Here is a 13,542-nt window from a genome sequence, read left to right on the forward strand (position 1 = left end):
AACCCTTGTCCATTCTTCGTCCATGACACGCTAAGTGACGGGTTTCCTTCAACTACACATCTAAAAACAACATTTTGTCCTTTCACTCTGGTAAGGCCTTCAGGATTCTTAGAAATCTCAGGTGCAACTGAAAGAGATAATGAAAATATAAGACATTGCTACGGCGAACAAACCTAAAAGTCTTAAAACAAAGGGCTAAACATTTATGACGAGCTAGCTTGACGAGCTTTTTAATACGTCCTTTAAAAAAAGAAATCATCTACTTTACTATGAAACCATGATTTAAAACGGAAACTAAGACAGTTTTTATGCCGTAAAGGGCTGTCTATCACTGTTTTAAGGCTGCAATTCGGATTTTAAGCTGATTGAAAATGCAAAGTTTTGTTTTAAAAAAAAACAACCACATCGAGACACCTTAATGAGATGTTTCTTTACAAATCGCAACCTCGTTCTTAAGGCTTTTCCTTACTAGTGAAAAAAAACCCCTGGGAATGAGTTGTATAAATCATAAAAACAAATAGACCGTTTTCGATATATTAAAATTCAACTTGGCAGTGAGGCTTAGAGGACACAAACAAAGGAAATTAAATGACCATGTTTATCCATTTCTTTTGTTTGTGTCCTCTAAGCCTCACTATCAAGCTGAGTGCCAAATCCGGCGAAAGGAAGAAAGTGCTTTTCAACTAAAACGACAGCGTTTTCCGGTTTTGATCAGTTACTTACACTGAACATCCACTGTGGATGCATTGGAGGTATCATTTCCAAGGTTGTTACTCGCCACACATCGGTATTCTCCGCTGTCTGTCCTGTTCACATTCGTTATATATTGTCAACTGCTTTTTGTCATCTGAAAAACGGATCCTAGAATTGATAGTTGTATTAACAGGAGATCCATTTCTGGTCCATGATATTGCTGGTACTGGATTTCCATCAGCTTTGCAAGATAAAGTTACGTTTTCTCCTTCTGGTTCAGCCTCTGGATGAACAATGATCTTAGGTGGATCTGTAACAATTAAACAATCCGCCTGTAAGAAATGACATCATAACAATGTGCATGTCACAATTTAGTGGTGTTTTTTTATATACAAAAATTTGATGCAAGTAATAATCATGGATCAGGTATATATAGTAAGCTTAGACACCTGGTAAAAGATTTCACTGGTGATATTTGACGACTGTGTGTGTAGGTGAATTGGTGACTGACCTTCAGTTTAAAATTCGCATATCAGGTATTGTAATTGTAATAAGCTCACATGCGATGCCGGAGCACAATCCTTAAATTGGTTATTAATTAGAGTTACTAATGAAGGAAAATATAGCTTCAATTTACGGATTTTAGGCAATCGTGAATACTGTCTCGAGACTCTTTTAATCTTTTAAACCAACACCGATAATCAGTGTTCTTGTTCTCTCTGTGTAGAGTGGCAGTACAGGCCAACTGCTCGGTTTCGATTTATCAAAACAAGATACTGTGCTTACATTGGACATTCAGTGTAGCAGCATTGGCTGTATCATTTCTAAGGCTGTTATTCGCCACACAACGGTGGGTTCCGTGGTCTGTTCTTTTCACATTTGTTATTGTCAACTGTTTTTTGTCATCTGAAATACTGATCCTTAGGCCTGTATTTACAGGAGATCCATCTTCAATCCATGATATTATTGGTACTGGATTTCCATCAACGTTACAAGATAGAGTCTCGTTATTTCCTTCTATTGTAGTTTTATTTTGAGGATGGGCAACGATCTCTGCATCGATGGTTGATCTGTAACAAACAAGACAATTATTGCCATGAAAGGAGATTTTGAAAGTACGAACTGAAATCATTTCAAGACTATACGAGCCTGTTTTATGTTTTAAATGGATTTAAGTAAGCAAGTTGCAGTGCGACTATTAAGGCCATCCTAGCAAATTATTTGCAAATTTACCACCACCGTTTGAGTGTTAAACGATACACGAGGCCACTAACTCAGTGCTTCTGTAGTGTGTAGCGTGCTTAGATGAATGAGTTGTCGGAAATGCAGTGTTAACATCCCATGTTTTCATTGGTTAAATTTGAACAGGATCTTTGCTTCCTTGGTTGAAGGGGTCGCATAAACTGGAAACTGCAGTAATGTCAATTTTAGGAAATTTTTCCTACATTTCCGAATTCTGTTAAAGGCAGGCATGCCATGGCATAATATACATGTAGAACTGTAACCTAGAACCTATAATAAAACACCAAATTAAATCAAAGTAGGTGAAAAGAAAAACTTAATCTGTAAGAAAAATGGAAAACAACATCACAAAAATCTTCGTTGCAAAAATCTGAAAAAGATGTGTGACCCTCCCCTTGAATAGCATACAGATCTAATAACTCTAAATTTAATCTAAACATTGAAATCTTCTTTTTGGTAGTTTTCCAAGTTCGAGTACCTTGATAAAAAAAATAAAAAATAAAAAAAAAAAAAAATGAACTACACCCTCCTCTTTCTGCCGTATTATTTTATAAGAAAAAGCTCCAGAATGACTCACCATTTCTATTACTTTCCGACTTTATCAACAAAAGTTAAATATAAGTATAAACTTGAAAAAATTATTTAATATTCGTAAAAGCTCCTCCATCTGCCATTCTTTAGATTTAATATAATTGTAATATAAGTATGATTGTACAGAAAGATTTGTTTTATGTTATTGTAAAAATACGCTTAGAATAAGTGATGTAATAAGTGTTGTAAATGTAAGAAATGATTATTTAAAAAAAAAAAAAAACTTTCCCAAAGAACTGTTTTATTTTTTGTCTTAGATTCTTTATCGGTTTAATCCATTATCCTGCTCAGGGAAAAGAATCAAATCCAGCTTAACAGCACTGGAGCAACTTCAGACTTTGTAGATCAGCGACCTATTTTAGCTAACAACAGTTGGATTATTGACTATTTGTTTCCTTTGTTTCAGTGGCATGCCTGTAAATTAGCTAAGCTTAGTGCTTGTATAGCTAAGTGCATGACCACTATAAATGAGATTTACATTTTTTTTTTTACATTACTTACGAACAAACTTACATTCATCAACTTCGAGGCCCTGTTAGGGGTAAATTCCGACAAGCGACATGGCCTTGAAACGGCGACACGAGAGCCACGAACTGGCGACGAACGACAGACTACTCCAGCGAAACGGGGAAAGCGACACCAATGTCAAAATAGACCGACAGCGAATTTCGGATTTGTCAATGCAGTGAATCTGTTATACAATAAAGTCAATAAACGGTTCAATAAAACCAGTTCAATGAGTCATAAATACGTCTCATTTCACCGACTGAAATATATTAACGTCATTAATGACATTAATTAAACATAGGAACGCAAGACGTGCAAGAGTTATTTTTTTTGTGAAGTCTCGGAGATAGGAGCATTCATGGAACTGTTTACAATAAAGATTTGGTTAATTTGACAAGTTTTTTCGGTTGTGATGTACCGCAAGAAAGAAACTGGGAATTTATGATGTACATACGATGTTACATCGGTAATGGTAAGATAGCTAAATAGTAAGCCATAAAGTGTTTGACTGAACAAACTACAGTAATCTGACACGTCTCCAGATTAATGTAGATACCATCTTATTTTTTTTCTTTGATTCGTTCTTTGATAAAACCCACATTGTAATTGGTGTGATACGTGCATATGCATAACTCCCTCACTCACCGCTCACATAGCCCTTCCAACCCCCAAGAGGAATTTTTGCTCAAAAATACTCAAGTTAAGAGACCTTTTCGCATTTTATACGCGTCGTAAGTTTACCCTCTTTACACAACACAACACAACACAACAACACTACTTTACCGAAAATAGAAAGAAAGAGATAAAAAACCTCTCTGACACGTTGAAAGTCTGATTTAATTAAATTGCACTTTAACTTGGTGCCACGCAGTCTTCAAAGAACATTTGAGCAGTTTTGATACTTTTTACCTTTAAAAGTATCGGACTGAAAAGAATGTCATAAAATGCCCATCAAATAAAAATAAACTGCTACTGCAGAGACGTAAAAACCGTCCAGAAATGAAAGCTTTTTTTGTTTAATATCCTGTGAACAATAGCCGATAACTTGTCTGCTCTAACTGAATTTACTCCCATATAAAAGACGAAAGTGTTAAGTTACCATTTGTAACTAAAGATAGCAAACATTTCGTGGGAGTGGCGACGATTCGTCAGCTCTAATTGAATTTACTCCCGTGTGAAAAACAAGAGTGTCAAATTTCACTTTGTAACTAAAAAATAAAAATATCTCGTTATATTTGCATGCAACAAGAACAAAACAATCGTCAGCTGCACTTACTATTGTAAACGTTAGAACTGTTTCTAATCTAAATAGTCTCGTCTCCTCTAAAACATGTCCTAGGAACTAGAAGCGACGATTCGTGACCTCTAATTGAATTTAATCCTTGTGAAAAACGAAAGTATAAGTTACCTTTGTAACTAAAAATAAAAATATCTCGTTGCATTTGCATACTACTAACTCCCGAACTGTTTCAAGCCTCAAGGCTCCTCTCGTTCGTAACTAAAATCCTCAGCCTAACCCACAGAAAATGTCGAAGTAAGGCCAATATATGAATACTTCCTCCTCTTTTATAGAAGAATAAATATGGCCGTTCTAAAATGTGTCGGGATCAGATCTTCTCACATACCATTTACCTTTACAACAAGAAATTTGATTGGCTGTTTATAGTAGATCCAATCTGATTGGTATGACATACATACATCTCTCACTCACTCACTCACTCACTCATCCATTGGCCCGTCCATAACATACCCGACGCGCCGACTAAGAGGTATTTTTTTTACAAAAAAATAACTCAACAAAAACTAATATCCAACTAGGGATCGTCACGGGAGGAGGATTGCGTGACGAGTGCTAGACCCACGTGCGCGCGCGCTCCAACTATCTGTCATCTGTTGGAGATATTTTTTTTCTTCATCTGTCGCGTCCGTGTTACTGTCGTTACTCCCAAGCGATTTCCGATCATTTCTTATTTCTTCAAATACGTCACTTTCAAGTGCCACTGACTGGTCACTGACGGTCACTGACGCATCAACATGGGCAAACACAAAAAGGTCAAAAAGCGCAAGAAGGAAAAAAAAGGTGCGAAAAGTCAGAAAGAAGAGAGAGACCAGGTGAGTTCAGATTAAAATAATGAAGACGTCAATGAAAACTAGAGGGATGTTACTAGTTGTCGAGGTTAATTACTGCTCTTGTATGTCACATCATTCCCAGTTATCTAGTTATCATTCCCAGTTCAGGGATTTAGTTCGGCAGTTGATTTTTGGGTAGATGAGAAAAGAGAAAGTGGGACGAAAAGCGGCAACTAAGGGACCTCAAGGAACAATATCATCAAAAAGTTAACGTAGCGTTGAAACTCTCAGAGAGTCATTATGTTCATTGAGAGATTTTCTGAAAGAGGTCAACCCTGAGTTCGACAGCTTGGCAAACTGGTCGCCATCTTGACACTTGTTGTGGAAAACTTTTTCAGCCAAATGCGCTCTAGAAACGACACGCCGACTGCCTTGGAGTTTGCATATCTATTTGCGCCCACCATTCGCGAGTCATTGAAGCAACTCACTGACAGTGGCTTTGTCTACTACACTTCCCGCACTCTTATTATGAAGTATCAGATGATATGAAACTCCCGTTTCGAGACCTGCCATCCTTGTCTTCTGTTCCATCATCAGTAGGAATGGCAAAAGATGATCAGAAGTTAATGAGAGACTGGAGGGACAGCTTTGGTAAACCAGCTCGTCAACTAACCGTCCGGAGCCAGGGTACCAAAGATAATGTCGGCACTCTCACATTGTTTGCATACTCAACACCAGATCCTCAACCAAGGCCTTTAGATTTCTCCGCTACTGATGATCTCGCCGCATCTGTTGCTTCTAGGAACACAGAGACGCAGCCTGAGCCTGATGCTGTGGCAAACATTTTATTCGAAGCCAATAGTGTGTTGATAGTGAAACGTGATCACATACATTCGTGGAACTTTCAACAAAGGGCCCTTCCTTGTTGGAACTGTTGAAGCTGACATAAGCGACGAGGAACAAACTAACTTTTGTGATGTTCAGTTATTTGTTCCCTCATTTGAAGATTTTAGTCTTTTTACATTGAACGGAAAAGCACTAATTCACCGAGATGCTATAGCAGGCAAAGTGGATATAGGACATTTTCAAAGAGGAGACAACTTTGTCAAACTGACAGAGATGTCGTACGAGACATTTCTTAGACATCAAAATGAAGTGGAAAATTTTCTGCCAGACAAAGGAAGTTGCGAGGAGACCAGCGACCTTAACTCCGAAGATGAAAGCCAAGCAGACGTGGTCTTTGGCTGAATGTCCTTGTGTACATCATCTGGAAGGAGAGTCATTCGCCCAGACCGTTTGGACCTCTGAGTAGAGCTTTTCAAATAATAGCATAGACGGACCCAAATATACACTATTATTACTCCATTGCTGTTGTGTCTTCAGTGACTTCAGCTGATGTTTTAATATTCTCTACACTACTATCATGTCAAATTTGATACAGGGCATTCACTTTTAACTGGTAGTGTCACATCGATTCGTTATTTATTGGGATCATTACCAGTCTAGCCATGGATCGAGGTTGAATAAACTGCACCTACAAAAACTGAAAGTCACTCTGGTCTCGGTTTTCAAATTATCTTATTATTATCATTATCATTATTTTTTTTTTCGGAAAAATATGGCTAGAACAGACCACTTTTTCAGTCAAACTTTGATTGATTTTTGTTCTCTTGATGTTTGTCCTCGTATTGTCAGTTTTTTAATAAACAAAGGTATTATGATGTATTATGCACGTGTATAATTTCGTCTCAATTGAACAAGGTCGAATTCCCTGACACAATTCCCCTAAGACGAAATTCCGACAGGCGACATAAGAACCTTACGAAATGCCGACATAGCTGCTTGTGAAATTCAGACAAGGGACCTTTACACCCCCCTAACAGGGCCTCAACTTCGGCCATCCAGTTTGTTGAGCTCGTCACGCAAAAATGCGAAACGCACCGAATTATAGTCTACGTCACGTTTGCGTTGCAGACTACTTTTGATACTCAATAACTTGTGCAGTTATCAACACCAGACTTGGTCTTGTAAACAAAACAAATTGTTGAACTTTGTCAAAGGCCATGTCTGGGCTTGTAAAGTTCAATATTTAGTCCTTTGCTCAGTGAAAGAGGATCGGCAGAACGAGAATAAAACGCGGAACTTACGGAATCTACTTCTCATCAAATTGGCTACCGTACCACTCGAAATACTGAAATGTTAATGTCTGAGAAATGTTTGAGTTTCTTCCGGTCACTCGAGCACAGTATGGGCTTTCCCGAGTTAATGTTTGCTTCTTTTTGCGTTAAATCCTAAAATCTGGGCATAATTACAAGACACTCGGCATGCCAAGTAGGCGCGATCTTCAAGTGTTAGGTCAGGCGTTTACAAGAGTATCAGTTCAAGTAGTGCACGTCTGCACGCAGCTCAACTTTTTAGACCCTGAACAAAACTATTGTCCTTTCAATTGCACATTTCAGGTCTTTTTTAAAAACCAAAAAGTAGACAGATTTGGTTGATGCTCTTGTACTGATACGGATTGTTTTTTTCTAGTACAGTGTACACGTTCGCATTTCTTCAAACATACTCCAAATATGGCATGTTTTAGGCGTCAATAACATACATGTCAACTCTAACGTCTAAGCCCCCCGGGGGGGGGGGGGACTCCCATGTAAAAAGGCCGGGGATGTTCATCGTACCTTTTAAGGGTTTTGCGTGTGTGCTTGAAACGTTTTTCATCCCGAAGAGGTACCAAAACCTTGTTTTCAACCCCTAAAAAGTAATACGAACTCCCTCCCCGACCTTTTGTGGGTTATATGGGAGTTTCTCCGGGGGGGGGGGGGGGTATAGACCTGCGAGTCAGAAAACGTCTGTTTTAATTTAGGCCTACGCACAAATACACACGACTTTCTTACGCCTGGCTGAAACATTTGAGCTATTAACAGCCTGTAACTAACACACTTAAGAAAAAATGTAAATTGTAACCAGTGCAAGAAAAGAAAAGTTCATGATTTTGAACAAAGCTTCACTTCACTTTCTACCATCTCTCCTGACATCCGAGGGCGGGAAACCCTCGAAATTTCTTCAGAAATCTTTGGAAAGCCTTGGGCAATTTTGGGATATCTTCGGATATGTTCGGGTCTTCGTCGAAAATCTTACGGCTAAATGCATGCAGAGGACTGTCCACTGTGAATAGCCCACAGTGCACGTGCAAATTAAGTCTGACATGGTACCGAAGTTGTCTGCTATACCTCAATATTTGGTCTTCCTTTTCTTTGTATCAAGTTTCTTGAGGGAATTACCATTAAATTGTCCACATTGCCTCGGCATAGTAGCACATCAGGGGCACCAAACGTCGGTTGTTTTCTCTCGAATGCTTTTAAACGCTGTTTTAGACTATCTGGAGCACTGAAAGCTTTTTATCTGTTCGGTTATTCTAGGGAAACTTCTCGAACTTATTAAGGCTTTTTTGTCCATTTCCCGAAAACCTTAGGTCTTATCGCCTTTCCGAAAATGACAGCTGACGTTTTTCCGGCACCCAAAATCCGAAAACAACAGGCATTAAATTTCTCATATCACGAAAGTTCGAGGTGACAATTCTCTTAAGAAAATCAGAGGGGATTAAAGGCGTTCCGAACAGATAACTTTCCGAAACGATCCGTTGAGTGCCCCTGGCACATAACACAAAGCGATCGCGTTCGGTGGTGAAATGTCCGCCACAGGCTCTGACAGGGAATTGTAAGGTTGTGCAGTCGGATATGTGCTTCTGTCATCACCTTTCCGAAACACGTAGTTTGACGTGTTGAAACATAGAGACGTCTTTTAGTTCTCCGAGCTCGGAAATTTTCTGAACCCCAAAGATAATCTGGAACCCAAATCTCCCACGGCCAAGCAGAGCGTGATCTGAGAACGAGATTACTTTTATTATATTTTTTTCTACATTTTCGTATACATATAGTGTCTTAAACGGCTAAAATCGTAACGCAATTGCCAACAGCATAGTGTCAGGACGGATCACACACAACGTCTGGGCTTCCAGTGTCATTACATAAAATGTTGATTTTAGCAATAAATGGGAGCTGAACTTCGACGAATGAATCATTCAAGCTAAATGAAGGCCTCTAATGCCCTCTAATAATCCTTGATTTACGGCTAGTTCCTACGCAATATCAGTCTGCAATATTTATGCTCTGTGTTACCATAGTTAATAGAGGGGAATGGTTATGAAACCTGACAAATTTCTTTGTTTTAGGTTTTTGTTCGCTTTTTTGGCCTTGACCGTGCACAAAACACGTACAATAATTGTCTACTCCGTACTGAGGAACTAACCAAACCAATAGACTGAAACGTTTTGGTAATGTAATTCATCCAGAGTGTATCATGGAGCGCATACAAAAGATTGTGCACGGCCGTGGACCTTCCAACATAAATCTTGGCATCTTTGTTTGCTCTTTTGATGTTTTCCGGGCTTCATAACCATTTCCCTCTAAAAACTATGGTTTTAGACAGCGATAAACAATAGCCGGACCACATTCGATATGTTAAAAATTCAGCTTAGCAGTGAGGCTTAGAGGAGACAAACAAAGGAAATTGAACACATGTTGAATAACAATGTTTATTCATTTTTTTTGTTTGTGTCCTCTAGGCCTCACTATCAAGCTGAATTTTAACATATCGAAAGCGAGCCGCAAACACATTCTTATCATTCTTACTCTGGAAAATGAAATAATTTTACACTCATGATCACTACAATGGTTCATCGCATATTAACTCGCAGGGGAAGTATCAATTTAGACACTTGAGTCTTGGCTGTGGCATGCTCTGGAACAACAGAGGTTCACTAGAACAACCAAAAATCCAAATACCGTTAGAGACACGCCAAATGGTAACGCGTTGTATTTGTCGCTGAAGTGATATAGCCCCTTGTTATTGTCGTCCCCAGAGTCGTAACCAGGAATGAAGAAATAACCTGCCAAAATGATGCTTCCCAGCGTGATGGAAAGAAGTCCAACCACAAACCACTTGGTTGATGAATCCATTCGGTTAGTTGGTTGTGTACTCGTTAATGTATCGGAACTTGACATGTTTCAAGAGAACGTAACTTCCGCAGTTAATGCGAATATTTAATCAGTATCCTTTCGTGATCTTTTTCCACTTTTTCTCTACTTCGTTCTCACGTGCTACTTCGCCCTCCTCTTCCTGTCCAGTATTTACGTCACAATCATCTTCTAGCAGTAAACAGGTGAACCTGTTCTTTAGTTCCAACCGAAATTGCTTCCTAATTTCGGGAACATTCAGCTTACCGGTCTCGTATCTTCTGACTTGTACTGCTCTCCTGCCTGTTCTGTTTAGCCTAAGCAGTGTCTTAGCAATCACAAGGTTGTGGTCACTTGCACAGTCTGCACCCCTATACGCCCTTACATCCTGTACTCACTTACTGTGAGACGGCCAAGGATGTGCTAGACTACAGAACAAGGAAGAACAAGAGCTGGATCAGCCCAGAAAGCTGGAAGGGAATTGAAGAAAGGAAACAGCTAAAGCAAAAGTTGACTGGCACAAGGTCGGAACGTCTTAGGGCAAGGCTGCAGCGGGAATACAGGAATAAAGATCTAGAAGTGAAGAAAAGTTTGAGAAAGGATAAGAGAGAGTGGGCTAACAATATAGCACAAGAGGCAGAGGATGCTGCTAAGTGTGGGCAGATGAAAGATGTGTACGATGCTACAAGAAGGCTGTGCTGCGAGCCACCAAAGAAAATTGACATGGTAAGGAACAAGGAAGGCAATTTGTTGACAAAAGAAGAGGAGGTGCAACAAAGATGGAAAGAGCACTTTGCTGAAATACTGAATAGGCCCAACCCAGAACGTGAGGCCGAAGTGATTAGCGACATGGAAGTTATAGAAGAGATACCATCAGGCCCCATAACTAAAGCCGAGATCAGGAGCGCCATCACTAGCATGAAAGCAGGCAAAGCATCTGGCATAGACTGCGTGACAGTTGAACTGCTCAAGGTTGACATTACAACGACAGTCGACGTACTTCACGACCTTTTCCGTGAGATATGGGTCAGTGAGATTGTCCCCGCAGATTGGAGGAAGGGTCTCATTGTCAAGATTGCCAAAAAGGGGGATCTCACCAAGTGTGGAAACTGGCGGGGGATTACTCTGATGTCTGTTGCTGCAAAAGTGATGTGCAAGGTATTGATCAGAAGAATATCAGGTGGTGTTGATGCAAAGCTACGGAAGGAGCAAGCTGGTTTCAGGAAAGGAAGGAGTACGATAGAGCAGATATTCGTTCTCAGGAACATCGTAGAGCAAGCAGTGGAATGGAACTCCAGCTTATATGTATGCTTTGTCGACTACGAAAAGGCTTTTGACAGCGTTCACAGGAAAACCTTGTGGAAGATCATGGAGAGTTATGGGATACCGTCGAAGCTTGTCAGAATGGTCAACGTAATGTATGATGATAGCCAATGTGCGGTTGTTGACGGTACAGGTCAAACGGACTGGTTTGACGTGAAGTCCGGCGTAAAGCAGGGTGTAACATGTCAGGATTTCTGTTCTTACTCGTAATCGACTGGATCATGAGAAGAACAGTAACGGGTGCTAACACTGGCATTAGATGGAAATTGTGGTCCAAGTTAGACGACTTGGACTTTGCTGATGACATTGCTCTTACATCCAGTACGAAATGTCAAATCCAACAGAAAGTGAAAAATCTCAGCACTAACAGCAAGAAAACTGGTTTGAAGATCAACTCTGAAAAGACAAAACTCCTTAGACTGAACACGACCAGCAATGAGAATGTTCAGGTTGACGAACACGATATTGAAGATGTAGAGAGTTTTGTGTACTTGGGTGCACACATCAGCAAGTCAGGTGGCACAGAAGAAGACATCAAAGCAAGGCTAGGGAAAGCAAGGGCTGCATATAGTAAGTTAGATAAGATCTGGAAGAACAGTCAATTTACCTACAAGACTAAGACCAAAATCTTCAAAGCTAATGTCATCTCGGTGTTGCTGTATGGTTGTGAATGCTGGCGAATGACCAAAACAGATGAGAAAAAACTGGATGCGTTCTTACACAAGAGCCTTCGTCGGATATTAAAGATCTACTGGCCAATGCGGATAACAAACGAGGAGATTAGAGCAAGAGCAGGAATGGAGACAATAAGCAAGCAAGTGGCAAGGAGGAGATGGACGTGGCTGGGTCACGTCCTCAGAATGGATCACCACTCACATCCACGAATTGCTCTCACATGGGTACCTGAAGGCAAACGGAAACGGGGTCGACCGCGCGAGACTTGGAGAAGGACTGTAGAAAGGGAGCTGGAAAAGGAAGGTTTAAGAACATGGGCAGCAGCAGCATCGGCTGCGGAGGACAGAACAGCCTGGAGGCAGAGAGCTTACGGCCCAATTCTCCACTTGGAGAACGGATAAATGATGATGATCCTTTCGTGACCTTGAATAAGAATAATACCTCCGGATCCGTACCTTAAGTTGCGTGTCCTCTGAGGTCTTTCAATCGGCAATACTAGGTTGATTCATGCAGCCAGTCTCTTACAGTAAGATGAATTTACTTCGATCAGTCAGTTCAGTGAACTTTACTCGTACCAGGAGGTGCGGTAACGGACGTATTCCAAATATGGCAAGTTCCGGGTAGTCTCCTGCGCAGACGCTCTTTGGGCTCGTTACCGAGTCTTCCTCCATTCTCGTCCCCAGAGCCTCCGTTTCTTTTGGTCACGTGGTCGGAGAAACGTGGTCGTCAACGACATTTTAAGACGAGTAGCACTGGGGACGAGAATGGTCTTCCTCCACAAACGTCTGCTGAAGCCAAGGGAACATTCCTTGCCCTTTGTTTGCTCGCGTCCCGATCAAGGTTGCGGACTTAGGAGTCCATAGAGCGTCTGCGCGGGAGGCTAGTTCTGGAGCGAATAAGAATGGTGATGGGAAGTCTGCTAACCGTGACAATCCATTTGTCAGACCTCCCCAAGTGAGGAGGAGAAGGTTTCACCCCACCCCCTTCGCGGCCCGCCGCGGTTCACAATTCCGATATTCTGGCGCTACTGTTCTGTGTTGCATTCTGAGCTAGAATGATTTAGCGAGCAAAATCTGGCAAGGTGGACAAAACCAGTTTCGATACCAGCCCCACTATTAGAGCGGCTAGCCTGGAACGAGGTTAAGAAGGTGTCTCTCTGCATCCGCGCTTGCTCCTCTTGGACAGCCCTAGAAAAAAAAAAAAAAAAAAAAAAAAAAAAAAAAAAGCCTGGGTGGGCTCTTTGTCACCAGATATTTAAGGCCGGGTGTTTCGAAAGCCGGTCAATGCTAACCCATGAGTAAAAGTTAACTGCCTAGTTTTTGTGAAGTTTGAGATAATTCAAATTCAAAACTGAAGGACAAAAAAAAAAAACGTCACTCCGAAAAGTTACAAAAATTAAATCAATATTTTCGCTTGCTAAGTTGAC

At 40.6% G+C, this 13,542-nt stretch overlaps 1 long non-coding RNA gene across 1 annotated transcript; it reads right to left on the minus strand.

The window, feature by feature from the left end:
- Positions 1-8,981: 8,981 nt before the first annotated feature.
- LOC149115735 (uncharacterized) lies at positions 8,982-13,314 on the minus strand. Its single transcript, XR_016206265.1, has 2 exons — positions 12,540-13,314; positions 8,982-10,227 (listed from the first exon to the last, which is right to left on the minus strand). It is a non-coding gene; the product is annotated as an uncharacterized LOC149115735 (long non-coding RNA).
- Positions 13,315-13,542: the final 228 nt, after the last annotated feature.

This window comes from Orbicella faveolata, unplaced genomic scaffold (genome assembly GCF_042242905.1).
Source record: "Orbicella faveolata isolate gen_17 unplaced genomic scaffold, um_ofav_v1 contig_13, whole genome shotgun sequence".
NCBI classification, from domain to species: Eukaryota; Metazoa; Cnidaria; class Anthozoa; order Scleractinia; family Merulinidae; genus Orbicella; species Orbicella faveolata.